The following is a 22,569-nucleotide window of genomic DNA, read 5'->3' on the forward strand; positions in this document are numbered from 1 at the left end:
AAGGCTATCCATCTAAGAGAAGGATACTCTAACCAAACCTATGGCCTGAGGACTTTGCTGTCACCATCGAAGCTCGCTAGGCCCTGGCAGATAAACCTCAGGTGTAAAGGGTGGGACCAGTTCTGTGCATGCTGTGCCTCACCTAAAAAATCCACTGCACAGGCCTGGAGGGTTTACTCACACTTGCAAGTAAGCATGGGTAAAGCCCTTCCCAAATCTATGTTCATGAAGTCAAGCCATCATCATTATTATTGGTTGTAGCAGTAGTAGTTTTGTGTTACACCTTAGTTACCAGACTGTTCTTTTCTCAACCCGTGGGAACTATTTTCTTTTGATTCTCCTCCCCATCCCTCTGGGAGCAGAGGGATTAAGAAGTAGGGAGAGTGAGCAAACGGCTACATGGTTCTGAGTTACCGGCTGGACTTAAACCACGACACTTTGATATGGTAAGAAACACTTAAATCTCTTCCAGTGGTGATGTAGTCATGCTTTATGAACAAAATAGACAGCTGACACACAGCTATATGGAAAAAACTGTGATAAATTTATCACTTGTGATAAATGCCTGTGTAATACATGACGAATACTTGTCATAACCTTAAGCATGACAATATGTAGCTATCTGGACCATAATAATTGCATTTCATGTGTTATCCATTTCAGTGCTGTGGGAAGTCATCGTGTAGACAAGATACGAATATTTGAAAGAGTTAAGTTGCGTAGATGAGAAAAAAGTCAGCCGTAAACTGAAACTTTTGTTATTGTCAATCTCCTCTTGAAGTAAGAGTTAACTTCTTACTACTGAATATCAAAATTTCTTCAGCTTGCAGAGTTTTACCCAGCATCCAGTAAAGACTGGAAATACTGCATTTGTCATCTTTTTCGAGGAGTACATTGGTGAATTAAAGAGTTGTAGAGAGCTACATCTGCTTCAACAACTGAGGTTAGTAAGATGAACAAAAAAAAATTATTTGGAAATTTCTTGCATTACTTTGCATTCCTGTTTTTTGGTTTTTTTTTTTTTTTCAGAATAACCAACAATTGTAAGGTGAAGCTGAATTTCAGTTCCTGAAAAGCATGGAAGTGTTATGACTTTTTCTGTATTGTGACTTTTAATCAAATTTGCTTTTTTAACCTGACAAAAGCATACGGATTTTCAAAGACATTCACATTGAGATAGACTGGCTGCTCTCTTCTTCACTGCCTGAATAAAAGGCAGATGCTGACACTTTTGTTACAATCTACACACTGATGCAACATCTGATGCAAAACCTCTTTCTTTACCTACTCATCTGGCAGCTTCCTTTGCCATACTGAGTGCTAGTCAGTGGGCTCTAAGTGATTGTAATACTCTTCAGACACTTCAATTATTTTCCTTTTCAGTTTTCTTATGTGTAACAGGATCACCTAGCTTGCTTGGACACCCATCCTCCTTCTGACAGGATTTTAAAATTATTCTTAAAAGATTAAGTTGCTTCAGACACTCTAAATCTTGAACCAAGTATATTTGGGTAAATCAAATAGAGATGCTTTATTTGTAGTGAAGTGAATAAAGTTGTGATGGATTCTTGTATTGTGAACAAACAGATGGTCTTCCATCATCTCTTGGCTATGCCATGATTTCACATCATCCACCTCTGACATCTCACACCTTCCGGGGCAGAAGGTGTTTAGCATTTTCAAGTTGAGTGTTACTTGTGTTTTTAACTTAAAAAAGTTTGAAGAACTGATGGGTTACTCTGGTATGAAGGAATGATGAGCAGCAGCAAAGGAACACGGAAGTCCTTTGGTTTTGGTGCCAGGTTCTCTGACATAATTGTATATTGGGACTCTCCAGGAGATGTGGAATCTGCCTCCAGGGCAGATGCAGCCCATCTATAGGAAAGCACTTGCCTGTTGCAGCACTGTGCAAATTAGGCATGCTGGCTTGTTTTTAAGAGATGGTGGGGCTGGAGAGAAATGAGGAGGCTTCCCAAAACCCTGGGTTAAGCTGAAATCAACTGGTAGTTAGGCACTTTGGCATCCAGGGCCTCCAAGAGTTGTGTTTCAGCCCCTGCTGTGAGCTGGTGACTGTGGGGTGATGGTCAGAACATGGGAATCACTTCTCTTACCAGTCTTGCTGGCAGAGGTAGGAGCAGCTAGGCTGCCATACCCCGCCAATGTCAGTGGGATGGCTAGGTGAAGGGCCCTAGTGATAAGCAGTACTCAGTCTTGGCCCTCTCCTGCTTCATGTCACTTACCCCAGCTCTTACACCTTGTTGTATACTCAACTTGCGGAGTGGATTCTGCCCAAAGAGCTCTGACCATATGTAAAGGTCCTATCTAAATTCATACAGATCAGGTTGTACTAACGTGGGATTATCCCACTGTGTAGAAAGAATAGAGGTTTTTAATTGAAGTGGAAAACAATGTTGTGTTTGCATTTTCAAAGTGTAGCAAATGTGGATTGTGGTATTATGGCCGTCAGTGTTAAACATGACCATTATTTGTGGTTCACTGAATGAGAAACAGCTCAGGACAGGAGACAGGATCTGTCTCTTCCACCAAGACAGGTGTCTTTTGCACTTGCATGATGAGCTAACAGATGGGGGGTGTTGGAGACTACTGATGGCCAGCTCTATCTTGCACCTTCCTCTTTGAAACTGTTCATTTTAATAAGGCACTAGGGCATGTACTGACAAAATACATAGCTGTATGCTTGCCCTCCTGTTGCTGTGATGGGATTTGCGTATTTGAAATCTACTTCAACACAATTCCTCAGAAGCTGAGGTCACAGGGATTAACTTCTGTTGCGCCAGGCTTGTGAGGCTTGAGATCAGCATGGCTGTGAACAATGGAAAATGTTTTACATGGTACAAGGAGAGATAAATAACCAGGATTGTATAGCAGTTCCAGCTGAGTAATGACTCCAGGTAATCTCTGCTGAAAATTTTCAAAGAGAAATATTTCTCCTTGTGCAAGATGGCTGGTACTTGGTATGACAAACTTGGGTATTACTGTGTTCAGTTCTGGGCCCCTCACTACAAGAGACATATTGAGGTGCTGCAGTCAGTCCAGACAAGGGCAACAAAGCTGGTGAAGGGCCTGGAGCACAAGTCTTATGAAGGAAATGGGGTTGTTTAATCTGGAGAAGAGAAGGCTCAGGGAGGACCTTATTGCTCTCTTACAACTACCTGAAAGGAGGATGGAGTGAGGATGTGGCTGGTCTCTTCTCCCAAGGAATAAGCAATAGGACAAGAGTAAATGGCCTCAAGGTGCTCCAGGGGAGGTTAGAATTGATATTAGGAAAAATGTCTTAACTGAAAGGGTGATCAGGCTTCCTAAGGAAATGGTTGAGCTGCCAACCCTGGAGATTTAAAAGGCGTGTAGATGTGGTGTTTAGTGACATGGTTAAGTGGTGGTCATGGCAGTGCTAGGTTTATACTTGGACTTAATGATCTTAAAGTTTTTCTCCAACCTAAATAAATGTTTCTGACACTAAAGAGAAAGCTATGGAAATGTGTGTACATCTCAGACAAAGGTAAGCTCTTATGGAAGGGAACAAGAATACATTTGGATGTTCTTGCAAAAATAGCTTTGATGTGAGAAATAGTGGTGGGGAGGAACAAACAAATGTATTCTTTCCTGCAGTCCAAATCAGAATTTTAATAGACTGCAGTAACATACTGAGCATTCAATCAGACTTGTGTTAAAGGCAAACTCAAGCAATGAGCTGGCAATGCATCCTTCTGTGGGATTTCCTTCTATGTAAAAGCTGAAAGTTTGAGCTCATGCCTATTATGGAAAGGAGAAACAAGCTGTGGAGTGGGTGGGAGCTAAGATATAGCTAAGCATAGGCTTGCTAAGACTCTGTACTAGAAGAATGAATAGGGGAGCCTCATGTTCTTTATTGGTGGACTAAGAAGGCTGTAAGAAAGCTGGATAAAGGGTTGCAGCTAAATGAGAAGTGGGAAGGTGGATGTGTGCATGCTAAAGGAAAAAAAAACAAACAAGCAGCCTAATCAGAATGAAACAGAAACTAATTCACACACTTTGATTGAGAGTCTTCTCCCATTTCTCAGACAATGCTGGCATCATGTGGCCACTTTATTTAGCTTGCCTTGTACTACAGTATTTCTGAAAAATTTTGTTGTCAGCATTTTTCTGATTGGTATCCCAAAAAACTTTCACATACATCACTAAACTCAGCTGTTTTATGAAGAAATCTTTCCTAATACCCAGTCGAAACCTCCTCTGGCACAATTCGAGGCCATTTCCTCTTGTCCTGTCACCTGGGAGAAGAGGTCACACTCACCTTGTTACAACCTCCTTTCAGGTAGCTGTAGAAAGTGATATGGTTTCCCCTGAGCCTTCTTTTCAGACTAAACAACTTGCCTGGATGTCCTGGAATACTCTCTCCATTTTGGAGAAGACATAAAGAGTCTTAATTGTCATTTAGGTTATATTCTGACCCCTGCTCTTATTTTGCAAATTATCAAACTGTTTCTTCTAACATAGAATAATATGATAAGAATAATAAGAATATAAGAAGAATATTGTAAGAAGAATATTGTAAGAAGAATGTAAGAAGAATATAAGAAGGATAAGAGAAGAAGATAGCTGTGTTTTGCTTTTGAATCTAAATGAAAGGAGGAAATTGCCACCTGTGTGGCAGGCTGTGGTGGGAATATTTTCCTACTGTGGGGACATGCTTGTAAGGAGGGAGTGCAATGTTAGAGGACAGGGTTTGCAGGAAGGGGAAAGCAACTATGGCAGCAGTTCTTCCTAGGGAGGAAGAGTGTAGTCTGCAAGAAAGAGAAGAGGTTAAGCTCATTTTGGAAATAGCTGGAAAAAGAGACATCTTGCAGTGGTCAGGAGGTATCCTCACAAGGAAAAGGAGTGAGAAGAAAGAGGAAGGCGAGCTGTAGAGATGTTTTTCATGGATACTCTGCAAAGGAGCAGCATCCTGTTAAAGATCTTGAAGGAAGCTTGGTGACCACTGGGCTACGTAGAAGAAAACAATGCATACCTCTGACTTTAACTAACTAATTTAATAAACTAGGCTATAGAAAATGAGGATATATTAACAGCAATATTACTGGTATTCTGGAAGAATGGGAACCTGGATGGAGATAGTATCTAGTGCTAGCTGAAGTGGGATCCTCTTACACAGACCAGTTTTAGAGAATTTTGTAGAAATGCCCCTGAAGCTGAAGTAAATAAAGCCTAGGTAGTGTAGCTTTAATCAATTATACTAATAGCTTATTAACCTGCATCTGAAATAACCTTCCAAGAACAGAATCTGTTTGGGGAAGTTCCACTTTGAAGTTCTGTGTATCCAGATAAATGGAAAACTTGGCAAGAAACATGAAACAGTAAAAAAAGATAGTATTTCTCCTAAACGTGTTTCAGATTGTGAAGGAGATGATACAGCATTCTTAAATATTAAGGCAGAGCATATATACAATTGCACACTTGTACAAACATACAGAGGAGCTGTGTGTACTTGTATACATTTCTGTACATACAAACACTTGTGTATATGCACAGGCACATGCCCTTCTGCAAAGACTGTCTAGTTATAAGTGATTTCATACAGGTGCAAAAGGTGTGAAAGTATAAAATGTAAAATTAATGCTAAAACTTGTTATGCCTTCTTCAAACCTTGTAAAGCCAAATAAGTTGCTGATTTCTGATACTTCATCTCAGTAAGTGGGAAGTCAAGTAGTAGGAAACACATGCCTCATTCGAAGGTATGCAGTATTTGCTGTATAAATGCAGGCATATGTGAGTAAATAATAAGAACTATGGCTCTGACTTTACAGCCTTTATGAACATTTTATTATGTATTTAGGTGACAGGGAAACTTTCCTCTGACTCAGTGTCTTGTTCAGATTGGTTACTCTTAGTTAAAATGTGTATCTCAGATCATGTAAAAGCTTTAGCAGGGGATAAGGTAAAAAATTCGACAAGCCGTGGTAACAGAAATACTTGGGCATCTGCATTGCATAGTGGAAAATATAGTTAAATGTTTTTGCACCCAGGTGAAAATCCAGAGCAAATCACTAAATAAATTCCTTCTCCATTATCACTCAGATGGGAAAGCATTTTATTTTTGGAGTAGATCTAGCAAAATCAGACTGATTGAAGTTAGTACTGCAGATATATGAATGCAGGCCCTTTGTCTTTCTATGGTAGATTTTCCTTCATCTTCTGTCCAAAAATGAAGATACTTTCATTTCTTTGGCTATATATGATTAAATATAATGAGTAATAAATGCACATACTTACTCTGTGTGACGTTTGCTAGACCACCTGTTCATAAAGGCTGGTTTTTCAGCATTGTTCTTAGAGATGTGTTGATTAAAAGGAAGCAAAGGTGCTGTCTCATGTGTTCTTCCAGTGTAATTTTAAACAGGAGACTGCCTGCTTTGTGCAAAGTCATTGGGCTGAATACACATTGAACTCAGCATTGCCTACAGCTCACTGCTAGAGTAGGACTTGATAAAAGCTATTTAAATGTCTATTTTCTGGAGTGTTTTGAATGGGAATAAATGGCTGGAAAAAGAAAATTAGGAAGTAGATAATGTGACTGAGGAGAACAGGTTCTTCTGCTTAAATATGGAGACAGGAAAAGGTGAGCTCTTTGTAGGTTACTCTCTCTCTAATTGTAGTTCTGCTGCCTTATTTCTCCTGGATGGAAGAATGAGAGATTCTTCCTTTAATGTTTTAGAGGCTCTTGTATAGCTGCGTGGGTGAAGGATGAGACCTGTCATTAATGATAGTTTTGTAATGGCAGATAATATTCTTGATGTTTATGTATCTTTACCAGAGCCATAGAGAACCACCACTGGCAAATGGAAGTGCATCTTTATAAGGCAAACAAGGACTACATACCTTGCTTCCACAGGACAAAACTTACTTTGGATGTGAAAGAAAAATAATGAGCTGGTTAATTTTTTTCTAAATTCTCATTTCTCCCTTTCACTATTTTTTTGGTGGAGTCAGTTACAACAAGTAACAACTAGTTACCACTAGACATGCTAGAAAGGCATACTTTATACTCTCCAGTATATTGTCTATGAATCTGATGCGTTGCAGGAAGGACTGGGATATCAAATGCAGTATAAGAGATGCTGAAAATAGGAAGCACTATGTATGTGCTGAAATTGAAGATATGAAAGTGTTTATTGTAGTCAAGCTCAGACCTAAATCTATTTTGAGGGAAAGAAGAAAACATGTTAAATATATATATTTATTTTTGGGGGAGGTAGAACAGAAGGCCCTCTTAGATAATATAGCTCTTGGTTTCTTACCTAGTTTATTAAAGATTAAGAGCTTGAGAGTGTGTGGTTTGAAGTATCTTTGATGACAGGACTCACATATGGAAGCTTCAACCTTATTTTGAGGTTGAGAAATGGGAGTACTGACTGACCTGGGAATGATGCAAAATTCTACTGCTAACTAAACCACTCTTTCCTAAACTTTTAAAGAGGCCAGTACCCTGGTAATGGTACAAATGTGAAGTTGCTCCTGCTACAAAAAAGTAAATAACCCAAAGAAAGGTAGACTGTCAAGACTGCATTGCTGCAGTAATTGGTGTGTTAGAACTTCAAGATCCAAGGGCTTTTTAAAAATACCTTTACAGCTGTTGAATCCAGGCTGAATAACCCTACTTCCCTGAGTTGTACCAATCAGTTCTAGGATAGACGGGGAGGAATGTAGCATATAGTTAAGTGTGACGAGAATATAACAGCCCCGATCTGATATATATGAGGATTAATAAGATCCTAAGGTTCACACTTGACTCAGAGGGCACTATGATATTGTCTGGGAAGAAGACAGGGTACACTAGGATATTATGACAGCTCTTGAATATGAGAAGTAAAGGAGCATAGAGGGAACTGTATGATCTTAAGCAACCAATTAGACAGGCTCTAGGTTTTGGTTCACATGGAAGGTAAAGACTGGCAGAGTCATTGTGCCCGTTCATTGTGTGGGTCCAGACCAGAAAAGAGAGCAGATGTTGTGACTTGGGCCAGGTGCTGTCTCGTAGTCCTTCTTGTTGCCTTGCTACAGGCACAATTCTGGCTTCACCAGGTGGGTTTGGTCTGTAGGACTGCAGGCTGAAGGAAAAGCTTGCAGGGCTGCTCTGTAAAATACATAATATGTACCTACCTGAGGGATAGGGCATGGGAATTATGACTTAGTGGTAAGGCTTGAGAATAAGTGAAAACAGGTAGCACCACAAAGGGTAACAGGTGTCTTGCAGATCCTGGCTATGGACTGACTTAGGGTGTAGTGTTGGAAAGTAAGTGGAGAGAGAGTTTAATATAAAACAAAACAAACCTGGTTTGCTGGTAGAGGCACACAAGGTTGTCTGCTTAAGACATCCTTCCTGTTCTTTCCCCAGCCGCTAGTACTGTTTCTATCTCATTCACCCCAGATAATATACTTTTTAACTTTTGTGTTCTTGCTATGGTACACGAGAGGCTCTTCTCATGGCAGGTACTCTTTTGAAAAAGTCACCATGACTTTGGGCAGTGTTCCCAACACAATTGCTCTGTGGCAGTGTGGTGTTTGAAGCTGAATTTGAGTTCGTTGCTGTATGCTCCTTTGGCTAAAAATACTAATCATAAGGCATGTCAAGGCTGTAATGGGCTTTTAAACTTATGATGCGGAGTGGGCAATTGTATTAAATGAAGACATGAGACATAGAACTCTTTCTGCCTCCCAGAAAGAAATCTGGAAATTTTGCATCTAAATTTTCCTTGGGGCGGTTGAGATCCCTGTAATGTATAATCAGTTCAACCTTTCCAAAATTTTTCATGAGAAAATACCCATAATCTATAGCAATAGCTTCAATATAGTGTATCTTATCCTGGTAATAAAACCAAGATTTTAATTTAATATTATGGAATACTCTTGGGTATTTTTTTTTAAATTAATGTAAGGGCTGACTGCTGAAGATATTCTGTGAAAACAAATTTTATTATTAATCAAACCAAAACACAGAATTCTGCACACAGTGGTTTTAAATTGCCCAAGATGGTCTTTAATTGGAATGTCACAGAAAATAACAACAAACTCTGTACTTGGTTCTTAATTAACTTTACAACATATGTTCAACAGTTTATGTTAGATGGTGCAACCAAAATGCAACTATGCAATGCAAGATGTTGCCAACCCTAAGTTCAGTTATCGACTGTCTAAAAATTTCAAATTAGATTAAATAGCACCTTCTTAATTACTGTCATTCCTTGTTGTATGGCAAAATGGCCAGTGATAAATGTCATTTGCATGCATTGTCTTCCATTCACTTCAGCACCTGCCTTTCCTTATGATGGTTATATGTCACACCAAGAAACTAGGTGCTTTTTCTCTCAGCACCTGTCATGGAGTTGGTAACTGTGGGGTTTCTTGCATTCTTCTATCTAAATCAGGTTTATTTTAGCCTTCTGTGGCTAAAAGGATGCAGGAAATCTAAAGAACTTTATATATTGTATAGGAGGCCTAGACTGGTGGTCCTTCATGTGGCTTCTCTTTGCTCTCTGGGCCAAGCACAGAGAACTGCGCGTCCCTGGAAGATGCACCAGCATGGACCTTGTCCACTTTGTGGTTTTCCTCTGGGTCCTGTTCAAAACAGCAAGGTGAGGACATCTAGATTTGGACAAAAGATCCAGCTAATCTTACAGAAGTGGTGGATAGTGGATGACTGGGGAGGAGTAAAAGGACAGGACAAACACATGGTGATATATTCCTGTTCCACTTTGCTTAAGCCATATTGGTGTGACTTTGTTCAAGCTGTGCATCTTCATGCTACCAAAAGGTACTTCCATAACTAGCCAGCAGTTTGGCCCTCAGGATTTTCCCCACCCCCATGCCCATTGGCCTTTTGGGTTAGCAGTTGTGCTCTCTTCTTCTGCAGGTCCAATCCTGCAGAGCCCCAGCTCTGCCTTGACACTGCTGTCTTTTGTCTTGTTTTCACTACCTTAGCACTGGCTGATAAAGTCCCCCGCTCTGCCTAGTGTGGTGGGGCTACTGGATCAGTAAAGTTAGTTTCTCTGCACCTAACAAGACTCATTCCTCCTTTATTAACTTCATAGCAGGTTGTATGGGATTGACTATAGTCCAGTGCCTAAGCAATATACTGGGCTAAGCCTACACCCAAAAAAGCAAGGGCAGATGCTCAGCAATAATCTTGGTCCTATTGAAAACCTTTTGAAATCTGAAGCAAGCATTTAGGACTTTTTTCCTTCTGCTTTACTGGAGAAGGACTTCTTTCTGGAAAGAGAATATTATCTACAGAATTCAGGTTAGTGCTCTCCCAGAATCTTTGCTATGTGCAGTGGGTGGCTGGGAGGGGACAGGATACCTGCAGGGTTTGCTGAGCTGGGGGAATTAGAGTGACATCAGGATTACAGAATATGTTAGGACCTGAGGTGAGATGATAGCAGGGAGGGCATACAAAGGTTTTCCTCTTTGCTTATCTGAACTCTCAGCTACCTGACCCAGGTGAGTGTCAGTGATATCTTGTAATAGCCAGAATTACCTCTGCTTTATATCTTACACTAGTCAGTAACTCCTGCCTCTACTGTGAAGGGTTTTAGGTCTCAGCTGTTGCAAAGGTACAAAGTGAGCTCAGTGTGGCCTCTAGCGGCCTATTAATATTGGATACTGAGAGTCAGGACTTGCTGGGCTCATGTGCTGAGATCATTGATACTCCTTGTTAATTAAGACCTGCAAATCTGAAAGAAAAGAAAATGATCACCAGAGAGCTGGGATAACTAGGCTGCTTGCTATCAAGCACATGCTCAGGTGAGATCGAACAGCACTGTGGACATCTGTATTGCACTCGAAGAACTGCCACCATAAGGCATTGTCCTGGGTTCAGCAGCAGCAGTCATTTTTCTCCTTGGTAGCTGGCGCAGTGCAGTGTTTTCACTTTTGGCTCGGGAACAGAGCTGATAACAATGATGTTTTGGTTTGGCCAAGGACTTTGTGAGCCTCATGCTCTGCTAGGGAGGAGGGGAAGCTGTGAGGAAGCAGAGACGGGGTGCCTGACCCAAGCCAGCCAAAGAGGTATTCCGTAACACAGCACGTCATGCCCAGGATGTAACTGGGAGTTAGCTGGAAGGGCTGGGAGACTGCAGGGTTGGAGGAGGTATAGGTCGGGGCTTGGTTGGGCTGGGGGGGGGCGAGTTATCGTTTGGCTGGTGGTGAGGTGATGTATTCTCTTCCCTTGTTATTTCCTTTATCATTATTATTATTGGTGGTAGCAGTAGTGATTTCTGTTATATCTTAGTTACTAAACTGTTCTTATCTCAACCCGTGGGAGTTGCATTCTTTTTGATTCTCCTCTCCGTCCCTCTGGGAGTAGGGGGAGGGAAAGAAGGTGGGGAGGGAAAGAAGGTGGGGAGTGAGTGAACAAGTTACCTGACTGGGTTTAAACCACGACAGGCATCTGCAAACTTTTAAAAATAGTGCGACAACTGGATCTCGCTGTCAAAGCATTGGTACTTCCATTAAATACCCAGTAGAAGCTTTCAGACAACTAATAGCTCTAATAAATCTAATTATATATCTAATCTTATCTTCCAAATAAGGGCAGCATAAATATTAGATCACAGTAGCTTTAGCTTATTGTTTACTTCCCTAATTTTGCAAAGCTCTGTTGCAGGGTCTTTGGCCCCCTGTATACCTGAGATGTTCTATAATGTGAGCTAGCTTCTTAGCAGTAGGTGCCCAGGTTGGGTGTCAGAGGGTGTAGTTTCAAAATCTGCAGCCAGCCTCACTGGGTTTGTAGCAGGACCTACTGCCCTCCACAAGAGAATGGTGAAAACAAAGCTGCCCCTCCTGAGCATTTAAGGTATGAAAGTGAACCCTAGCCCAAGACAGCCTGTGTACCCTGAAGAGAGTCCATTTACTGAAGTACAAACTTAAGTGAGTAGCAGTAATAGTGCTAATAATCAGCCTATCCATTTATCTGCTACCTTTCAATTTAATCCTAAGCAGTATAAGCATCTAGCAGATAAGGTGGAATAAGTGGCATTTTTGTCTTGCTTTTTCTGGAGGGGGTGTGTGTGGGATATTGCTTCTCATTTTCCGTAGCATCCTTTCACAGATAAGTTTACATCTCTGCTTGCCTGCAACTCTGAGGTTCTTATATACCTTGATGTCACTGAAGTTATTACTAGTGCTCACTAAGTGCAGAACCTTCTTTTTAATAAGCTTTCATAATTCTGTACTTCTGATCTGTGGTGCTGACTCAAATATGAGTAAACTGTAAAACTGCACTGGGTGTGGCTTCCATAGCCATTCGTTGTGTCCCTGACTCAGAAGTTATTTCTGTTTGAGGTGTCTGGCCCTGCTTCAGCAATGACTCAACTGTTTGTGGTGCTGAACACCACAAATGACAGCCTGGCATACTGAAGAAAGCTGAAACTGGCACTGATTATATACTAATATACTGCAGCTAAGCAGCTACTGCGTGAACATCCGAGTCATGCCTGCAGCTGGCCCCGTAAAGTCTGAGGTTGTTGGGAATAAGACCTGCTGCAGCTCATGTTCTCCCTTTCTCCAGTCACAGCCCTGTGTCATTTCAGTACCTCAGCAGCTAGGGAGAGCCTTTCTTACCCTGGAAGAGAGAAACCTTGGAAATAAAGCAGAGTTTAACTCCCTTTCTCTCTCTGCTAGTGTCTGCCTTGACAACAGCCTTAAGTAGGACTGAAGCTCCTCAATTTCTACTTGCAGTGGTTTGTCCTATGTGATTGTGCAGGACATCATATGCCTGCAAGAGTGTTGCAAGGATTAGTTCAGGTACACCTGGATTTTCAGAAGTGTATAATGTACACTCTATAATGCTGCTTCTAAACATTGCCTCTTACGTATGTATCTCTGAAGTTTTTTTTTTTTCCCAGGTCAGTTGACTTTTTTCCCTCTTATAACAAATGCCCTTTTTTATTTTTTTTTTTCTTTAATCTTTTTTTCTGTCCTTGTCTAACATGGTCGTGGATGCTTTCTGTGTTTGCTTGGAAAAAGGTGATGTGAGAATGCTCTGAGGTGGTAGAGAAGATGAAAAAGTGTACCTGTTGTTCTTTTGTTCTTTCTTGCTGTTGAAGTGCACAGCAAAGACTTCAACAGCTGCTTTCTCCTGAGACAGAATCACTCTCATCTCTGCTCTTTAAAGTTGTACTGAAGAAAAGAACTTTTTTTGGGTTTTGCCTGCATAGTACAGTAGAAACTATTCTAATGCTAGCATCTGCAGTAAGTTATTTTTTGTTTGCAATGAGTCTGGGAAATGGTGATGCCCTGAAATGGCTGGCAAAAGCTGTCTTAGGTGAAACTACTAAACTGTATTTTAGCCACAAAAATAGTCCCCAGCTGATTCCTTGAAAGCTTAGGATGCTGCCTGGAAAGAAGCAGGTAGTCTTCCTATGTGGAAAAAGTGAGTGTTCTATACAATGTGGTTTATTAGGTGTATTAAGCAGTAATACACAGATCAATGAACCTGCATGTAGCCAAATACCTCTGTCATGGCTGTAGTACTTGCTGGCTTGAAAATAAGCTCAGAATTGAGTTTGTTTTTAACATAAGGGTCAGTAGGATGAGTGGTTTGTTTTATTCTTACCAACTCCACTTTTGATCTCTAGAGCACCAGATGGTCAGCTTGGGGGGGGAGGGGGAGGAGGGGAAGTTATGTGTTTTTTTCCTCCATTTATTTGCTTTAAATAACAAAAAGCTTCACCTGTTTCCTAATATTTGCAGTACTGTCAAGTCAAAACAGTCAAGTACTTTTAACCAAATGAAAAATGGTAAATCTCAGAAATGCCATTGTGTTATCAATTTCCTGACTCAAGTTGGTTTCACACTTAAGGCTGACACAGCACTGGGGTACAGGAATAAAAGGAGGGGATCACAATCCAAAACTTGAGCTACAATATGAGAAATGTAGAGCTTAAACATCTAGGTTTGACTTGAGTAGAGACTGGAATAAAGGACCCTGTCTCAGAAGAGTATGTATTGGTTAAAGGATATTACAAGATGTTGTCTGAAGTTTTGCATGGCTGGTCTTTACTGGTTTTGCTTAAATACTTATGAATTTGAGAGAATGACTGTCTTCAGCAAAGACAGCACTTGGCACAAGAAATACCTGTATTTGAACTTGCTTCTGATAAAAGATTACAAAACTTTGTACCTAGGGAAACAGGTCAGCCGAAAAGACAGAAGGTAGGTCCTGCTTAGCACTGTACATTAGCTGGCAGTTGGGCACTTCTCTTGGAAGCTGGTCTGATCATGAAGATGCTTCTGTAGAGGAAGCTTGGCTGTGTTTCACATCCAGGGATGGTCCCAAGCACTGGGTCATCCTAAGCTGTGAAAGTGGAATCACACTGAAACTGTTGCTTAATCACAAAAACATTAAGATTTTAACTCTTTGAGTTCAGCCCTTTGCCTCTCTTAAAAGGCTGGGAAGGAGGGAGAAGTGGATAATTTGCATTCAGTTCTAAGTGACCAAACTTCGAGAAACTGTTTTGGAAACATTTCTGAACGCATATTCCCATCTTACTTCCCTTCATTTTAGTCGTTGGTCTTGAAATGCGTTCCTTGACTGCTGTCAGAAGTTTAGCTAGTTTTCATATCCCTAGGGCTCATGGAGAATTCTTCGGTTCTGCCGATGTTGTCAGCTGTGTGCCTGTGTTGTTCATGTGCTGCATTAGCTTGGATCAAGCTATTTATCATCTAGAAACCATTTGCCATACTAGCTTGGCTTGAGAAAACAAGCTAATATGGCACCTTGGAAAGGTGCAGGTGATGCAAGGTGTACCATACTTCATACATCACATGAATGATATCCCTGTAGCCTAACATACAATGCAAGAATCCTGGTTTGTGTGGTATTTTGTTTGCATAGTACTACTGTTATGTGCATCTGTAAGTTCAGGCACTGATGACTAGAAAAAAACAATACTGACAATTTCTAGTTAAGTGTGGATGTCTAGGAGAGGTTGACAGTGAAAAGAAAGAAAAGTGCAAAGAAACGGAGCATTGGTGCTGTTGCTACTAAAGTTTTTAAGAAAATGGGACTTCCCTGAGTAGTCACTATTTCCAGAAGACCTCAGGGTAGCTCTCTTGTATCACCTCTCCCTGAAAGGCATCTATGTACTGGACAACTATAGAGGTTATACAGGATGGAGAAAGATCTCAAGATCATGTGGGCCATCTGAGTCAAGACAGAATGAACTCTGTGAGCGAGAAGAATGTTTTAGATGAAGACAACAACACAATAGGTGCAGAGATGGATGGAAGCAAGATTTGTACTATTTGTCAGTAGTATGCTACTAAATTGGGAAAAATTCTGGTGGGTGTGTTCTGGAGCCTATACTACTAAGAAGATAGAGAAGATAGTTACTAAATCTGCTACTGCTGGATGTTAAATTTCCTGAGCTCAGAAGAACTGGAGGTAGGTTGGAAATTAATAGTAGCTTGAGAAATCAGGAAAATCATGTGTGTAATAGAAAAGCATAGGACAGAAGGAAGTGAAACTCAGCAGAACAAGTGTGAGGTAATTCACTTAAGCAGGGACAATGAATTGCAAAGAAGCAGAGTGGAGTAGCTTGGTGGGTGTAACTCAGGGATGGGAATAACTCCTGTCTCTCCTACAAAAGAGAATGTAGGGGATGGTAATGTGTCACAAGCAGCATGCAAGTCAATAGTGCCACATGACTAGAAATAGGCAAGTATGTTAGAGTGTATAGTGGAAGGGATTACAGTCCATCAGATGTGTGAAGCAGTATGTCTGCTCAGCATTGCTCTGTCTGGTGCTGCTAGATTGCTGTGAGCCGTTCTGTATGGAGCACTATAGGAAAGATGTGATCTCCTGGGGAGAGCTCAGCAGAGAGCACCCAGGAAGGTTCAGGTACCTGGCAAGCACAACCTGTGACAGGATGGAGCATCTGGTGATGTCCGGCTCAGAAAACAGCATTCCTCTGCAGTCAGGCTTTGCAAGAGGCTGTTATAGAGGAGGGAAATGATCTGTTTCTCTCTCTGTGGTGTGCAAGACGAGACCTGATGGACCTGAATTGCTGCAGCAGAGATTTAGGTAAGATGTTAGAACTCTGCAATGATTAAGATGGAAAGGATGGGAAAAGCAATTTGAGCAATTGCGCACTCTGCAATTGGAGGTCTTCAAGAATAAACTAAACACTTATCAAGAGTGACACCAGGAATCTATGATCCTCCTGTTTGACTGTTTCTGTGGGCTGCCTCGATATTTTTATTTGAGCACCATCTCCATCTTTCCTCATTTTTAAATCCTGTGGGCCTTTTCCTTCTTTTTGCAAGTACACATTCGTACTAGTGCAATCCATCCCTGCTTGCCAGACTTTCCCACACAGATGCCTGCTGCTGTTTGCTGGATTTTCTCAGATACTCTGCCTGAGACTGCTTCCTGTCAATCTTACTTTGCTCTAGGACTCAGGGGATTTGCTGCCCTTCCTACCCCACAAGCCCACTGAGAATAATCCATTGAGAAAATTAGATCTTGCGGCGAGTCAATGGATGTCAGAAGGCCCGTACAGCGGGTCTCGGAAAGGCGTTTGGCGGCCGGCCCCTCCGGCCTGTGCGAAAAGGAGAAGCGGGGCTGCCGCCAACCGATGCCAAAGCTTACGGCGCAGCAGCGGGCAGGAAACCCGGCAGGGGGAGCTGCGCAATAAGAAAAGAGGCACCGCCCACCGGCGGCGGGGTAGCGGGGTTAGGTTGGGTCCGACGGGCTTCCAAAAGCAGCAGCTGGAACAGCAGCTCTCTCGCTGCTCCGACTCCCCCAATCCGGGTGGCGTTTAGTGTGGGCTGAGCGCTCGATGGCGGGCGGCGGGGAGCAGGGCAGTGCCTAGGCATGTGGTGGCTTTGTCCCGCTGTCGCCAGTCAGGGGCAACGGTGCTGCTGCCCGGTCTGTGATGTTAGAGCAGACGGATAAAGCGAGACCTGCAGGTTAGGGAAAACTGGAGTGGGGCGAAGACTGGCTCTTGAGAGGGCTCTGAGAAGAGGAAGGGAATAAGCTGCTGTCTTTGTAGTGGTTGGGCAAGAAGCAGTTGGATAGGGTGTGTAGGTCAAGTGTGGGAGAACACTCTCGTGCTAGAGAGTGAAGTGCTGGAGGAAGTTTCCCAAGGCAGGGGGTGTGGGCACTGCATTGACAGGACTCTTTAATAAGAGGAGACTTGCTCATTTCTGTCAGGATGTGTGCAACTACTGCTGACTTTGCAGATCTTGGAAAGGGGTGCACTAAAGGATCAACTGGTGGTCCCTTCCAGCCCTATTACTTTTTTCCTTTTCTTGAACATCCAGAGTTCTTTGAGAGCTAATCCCAGTTTTCTAGCTAACTGTCCAGACTTGAGCTTATTGCATCACTGTCACTCTAAGTACTTGAGTACCTTTTCATGCCATTAGATTCTAAATGCTTTCTGTCCTCTTTGCTTTAGAGCATCCTTTAGGGGGATTTGAAGATTTGATTGTTGACAGAGTAAACCTGCCCCGGTTTACCCACTGTCTCCGCTCCAAATTCTTAATGCTGAGCCCTTGAGTAGTTTAGCATGTGACAATCTCAAATGCAATGTGACACGGTTAACTCTATCATCCAACATTAAGAGAAGACTGATCTTTTCTTGTATGAGCACTTCCAAGTACTGTCACATTCTTGGGGGTGGGAGCAAATCCTCAAGGTTTATGGGGTTTTTTTGCTTGCTTAGGTTGTTTTCTCTTAGGAAGAGTATTTGGGATGTACTGCATGTGCCTCAGTGGGATTCTGCAGGGCCTTCTGATTTGTCCCAGTCTAGTCCCAAACTGCTAACTTATCTGTGAACAGTCTCTTTCCTCTTATTCCCTGGAAATGAAAGGAAGCATTTTACTATTAATGCATTTTGAAATATACTTAATATGAATAATAATCTGATTAAGGGCTGACAAACCTGTCCTTTTTAGAAACTTTATTTTACCATGGGATGATTTGAATTTCCATAGATAAATTAAGCACTAGCCTTGAGTAAGTACAAATCTGTAGATAATTAAAATCAGGATTATTTGAGAGAAGAGGTGAAGAATGGGGGTCAAATGCAAACCACTGTGGGTCAGGCACCATCAGTTTTGCTCTCTAGTTTTGTGCTGTTTAGATCAAAGTTACGATTTGTCTGTTTAGAGCAAGCTTTACGATAGTTGGTGCACAGAGCCACTTATTTTTAAGCGCAGCCTTATATCAATGACTGTGATAAATTCTCTCACTTAATTAAAAGGTTTAAATACATACTTAGTGTCCTGCTAACTTTATGGGAACATTCCACAGACACCTAAAATAGATGCAAGGGATTCAGTTTAGTTTAGAACACTTATTCTTTGTGTTTTGTTCTAATATACACTCTTCAAAATTTATTTAGTATCTCCATAGATAGTAATTTATGTCTTACTTTTGTCTTCTTTCCTACACTTTGCCTATCTAATCTTCTAGTGGCCATTTTATATGGATCATAAAAAGGGAATTCGGCATAACATGGTTTGAAATGGAGCTGTTATTCTTGGAATAAAGTAAAGAGCTTGAGGAGACATGCAAAATTCATGCAGCTTCATTGTTTAAGGAATGAGATAATAATTTACGAGAAGCTTGGGACGTAGTTGTTTCAGCCTCTGGCAGTTTGCAGTTGTCCCCAGCTTGAGACCTGTCTGTGATAAACTCAAGGGTAAATACTGGAAAATGTTAGCATAAACACTTCCGGTTTGAGCAATAGTTCTATTTCTCACTGTTGGTGTGGAACACCATTCACACAAGTTTATCCCTTCTTAATGCTCCACTACAGTACTACTGTCAGCCTAATGGTTTTAAAATTCGAAGCAGACGTAATCCTTCTTACAGGTATTTTTCCGTTTAAATAAAAAAAAACTATGCAACTCTAAGTACTTTAACAGGAGCCGTGGAGTACTGTGCAGAAGTGGTATTATTTGCACACTGAGGCCTTTTGTAGGGTCCCTGTTGAGGTTTAAGCAAGGGGCTTTGGGGTAGACATCAGAAGAAACTACATTGTGTGCTTTGGGTAAAATAACTTGTAGGCGTCACTGAAATTGTGCCTAATGTATCACTTTTAGCTGCTGGATCAACAACGATGTAACGTAGCAAGTAGCGTTATAACAGAGACGGCAATGAAAAAGTGTAAGGCCAGATAGCGATGGTGAAGAAGGTGAAATAGAGGGTCCGATGACAAGTAGTTTAGTTGTGTTCTCTGGATAGAAGTGAGGAATGTCTTTGTTCCTTGGTGACTTTTATGGACAGACTTCAGCCTTTATAGTCACTGCGTGTATATGGCTTTGAGACCTTGGCTCTTGATCAACTTGATACTCTTTTGGTCCCCATAATTACTGCATCAGTGACTCTTCTGGTAACAAGATCAGTGAATTGAAGAGTCATCTTGGCTATTTCCCTTTTCTTTAACAGTCTCAGAAGTGCAGAAAGGTATTGTTAAAGTGTGGTCTTGTGCTGCTGAAGAGCTCAGGAATACTGCTGGAATCTGGCTATTCTGTGAGGTTTCTTTGGTCATTTTTAGAAACAGAACATCCATTTCCTGAAGTGCTGAGGCATCACTCTGTAGCTTAAAGTGAGGAAGAAATATTTTAGGCTCCAACAGGGGGGTCATGAACCCTTGAAGGAGTGAAGAACTGAAACTTCTGTCTTTGTTTATATCTACAGTTTTATGGTGAAAAGCTCATGTCAACTGTGTTTGAAGGAGCTGAACTTTTCCTGTAATTGAGAGCTAAAAAATCCCCCAACAACAAAATTTCCCTCACAACAACCAAAACAAAAAATAAAAGGGACTGCATTTTGCCACTGTGGTAACTTGCAGTAGGTTGAAGGTAATTGGGGTGGAGAAGAAAAAACCCCACAAACCTGCAGAGGTATGGAGGGGGTGGGCAAAAGTCAGTGCTCCAGTGCACACTTCCTAGATGGAACTAATGGACTGGTTCTCATCTCCTGCATTCCTTCAAGGCCTCATGGTGGGAATCTTCTCTGAATCTCTCTCAGTTCCAAGTCTGTCAAGGTAGTGCCATGCTGCTAAGTTTCTTCCCTGAACTGTCGTTATTTGGATGCTCAGAAGGGAAGAACCCTTGAGTATTACTGGGTGGCAGTTGTGCAGACATGAACTGAATTCTCATCCTTCTCCAAAAGTCAGGAGCAGAAGCTGTCAAGTAGTGGGCATGTACTGAGGGATCTGAAGCTTGTGAGAAGCCCTGAAGAGGTGTGAGGTGTCTTGTCAGGGTAGAGCAAGACAAGCACTTGAATGTGAGTGGTTGCCATTATTGTAGTGCTATGCTTGTGAGGGTAACCTCTTAATCTCCCTGAGAATGAGAAGGCTTCAGAGACATGGAGTGGTGCCTCAAAAAGAGCAGGCTTCTTAGAATGTACACCAATTCCCTCTGGTTTGAGGCTTTTAATACTGCCTTCCACTGATGCTTTGTGGAGATATTCTGCACAAGCTGGATTAACTGTGCATTTATGCTCTTCTGATGACTTCCATATTTAATCTTTGGTGGAAAATAACTAGTTATGATTAGCTGCCTTGTATTTGGTGTTACCGGACATCTTGTGTGGATATTGTCCTCTAATGACAGAGCTGAAATGAAGCCAGAGTATAAAATCAGTGAGGCTGGGACACTTTTAATAGCTTGCCTGGAGTTTCCATGTATTGTCCTGTTTACAGAAGTGTGTGCTTATGACTTATGAGAAAATGAGAATTAGGAAAGATATTTCTCTGTGGTGATACAGTTTGTGATAATTCCAGCACAGACGAAGTTCCCTACAAATAAAGAGGAGGTTGAGTCCAGTGAATTTACTACTTTTATTTTAAAATTGCTGCTGCAATTGTTGTAAGTGCTTGGAAAGCAAGATTAGAGTATTTTAGAAACTTGTCCGTTGGGGCATGCCTTTTATAGTATTACCAGTGGGAAAGAGGTTACTAGGGAGGGAAGCATTAACCCTGAAACAGCAACGTTGGAAAGTAAGTAGTATGTTAGTGAATGTATGACCTGGTGCCCCTTCACTGTCATGGGAAACTAATGACACTGTGCCTACTGAAGGATTTCTTTAAGTGCCCTCTTACCTCCCTTGTTTGTGTGCTGACAGTATTTTTTGCCTTTAATATTTCTTAAGGTATTGTGCATAATAGTCTCCAGATGAATTTACTCAAACATGGCAAATATTGACAGAAGTTCTGCTGAACTAGGGCCTTTTCAGCATTCTTTCCCCTGGCAGTTTATTGTTGCATGGCACTTACAGAGAACTTTCTTCATCTTGCTGACAGTCCATAGAAACCAGACTTTTTCCTCTTAGTTTTTAACTGCTGCATAATGAGTTCTCAGCAGTACTCCAGCCAGAAGGGCCAGGGAAGTGATCGTCCCCCTGTACTTGGCACTGGTGAGGCTGCACCTCAAATACTGTGTTCAGTTCTAGGCCCCTCGCTATAAGACAGAAACTAAGGTGCTAGAGCAGATACAGAGACAGGCAACAAAACTGGTGAAGGGTCTGGAGCACAAATCTGATGAGGAATAGCTGAGGGAAGTAGAGTTGTTTAGCCTGGAGAAGAGAAGGCTCAGGGGAGACCTTATTGTTCTCTACATCTACCTGAAAGGATGATGGAGTGAAGAAGTGGCTGGTCTCCTCTCCCAAGTAACAAGTGATAAGACAAGAGGTAACAGCATCAAGCTGCACCAGGGAAGGGCTAGATTGGATATTAGGAAAAATTTCTTCACCAAAAGGGTGGTCAGGCTTTGAAACAGGCTGCCCAGGGAAGTGGTTAAGTCACCACCCCTGGAGATTTAAAAGACATGTAGATGAGGCCTTTAGTGACATCATTTAGTGGTGGACTTGCAGTTCTGGGTTAACAGTTGAGCTTGATAAAGGTCTTTTCCAACCTAGCTGATTCTATGAATTTGCATTCAACCAATGCATGGAAGTAAGAGATACAGTGTAAGTTTAGCTATTGTCTATGGCTTTGAGATGCTAGTATCAGTAATGAAATAAATACGAACAGCTATAAATTTGTCAGTGAGCTTTGTCTGTATCATGAGGTCAGATACTGCTAACAGGAGTGGTAAGCCCAGATCTGTGTAAATGATAATGTCTGCTTGCTCATCACAGATTTGGTCAAAGTTGCACACTCATCACACCTTTAAGGCTTACTGAGCTATAATCCTTCTCTGATGCTTTCTCTCTATAACATACTCTTACAATTTTGTTTTCCTACCATGGGATTTGTATGTATGGATGCATTTTTTCATATTTTGTAGGTTCTGGTGTTCTTAGGACTGTAAAGAGCCCATTTTATAAGAACAGACTTGATTATGAAGTCTTCAAATGTTGTTGGTTTTCTTGTTCCTTGGGACAAGTTTTACTAGAAAGTACAGACGTGACTGAAACCTTGACAGACTCCTTAGCTATGGTAGTGTTGGCAGGCAAATCCTTGTGGTCATAACAATTCTCAGTAATTCTGACTGTGTAATGTGTGGGGTTTGTTCATCAAGAAGTTTGGGAGGGGAGGGAGGCTCTCCTTTTTGATTCTG

The 22,569-nt window shown here is 41.6% G+C and overlaps 1 protein-coding gene across 1 annotated transcript in view; it reads left to right on the forward strand.

The window, feature by feature from the left end:
- Nucleotides 1-322: 322 nt before the first annotated feature.
- ZPLD1 (zona pellucida like domain containing 1) overlaps nt 323-22,569 on the forward strand; it is a 112,373-nt gene continuing 90,126 nt past the window's right edge. The window contains exon 1 of the mRNA XM_061454478.1: nt 323-446. The gene's annotated coding sequence lies outside the window, so the exon portion shown is untranslated. The remainder of the gene's footprint in view (nt 447-22,569) is intronic.

This window comes from Pezoporus flaviventris, unplaced genomic scaffold (genome assembly GCF_033815535.1).
Source record: "Pezoporus flaviventris isolate CSIRO_AGI_PZ_B2104156 unplaced genomic scaffold, CSIRO_AGI_Pfla_v1 ptg000015l, whole genome shotgun sequence".
In the NCBI taxonomy this organism is placed as follows: Eukaryota; Metazoa; Chordata; class Aves; order Psittaciformes; family Psittacidae; genus Pezoporus; species Pezoporus flaviventris.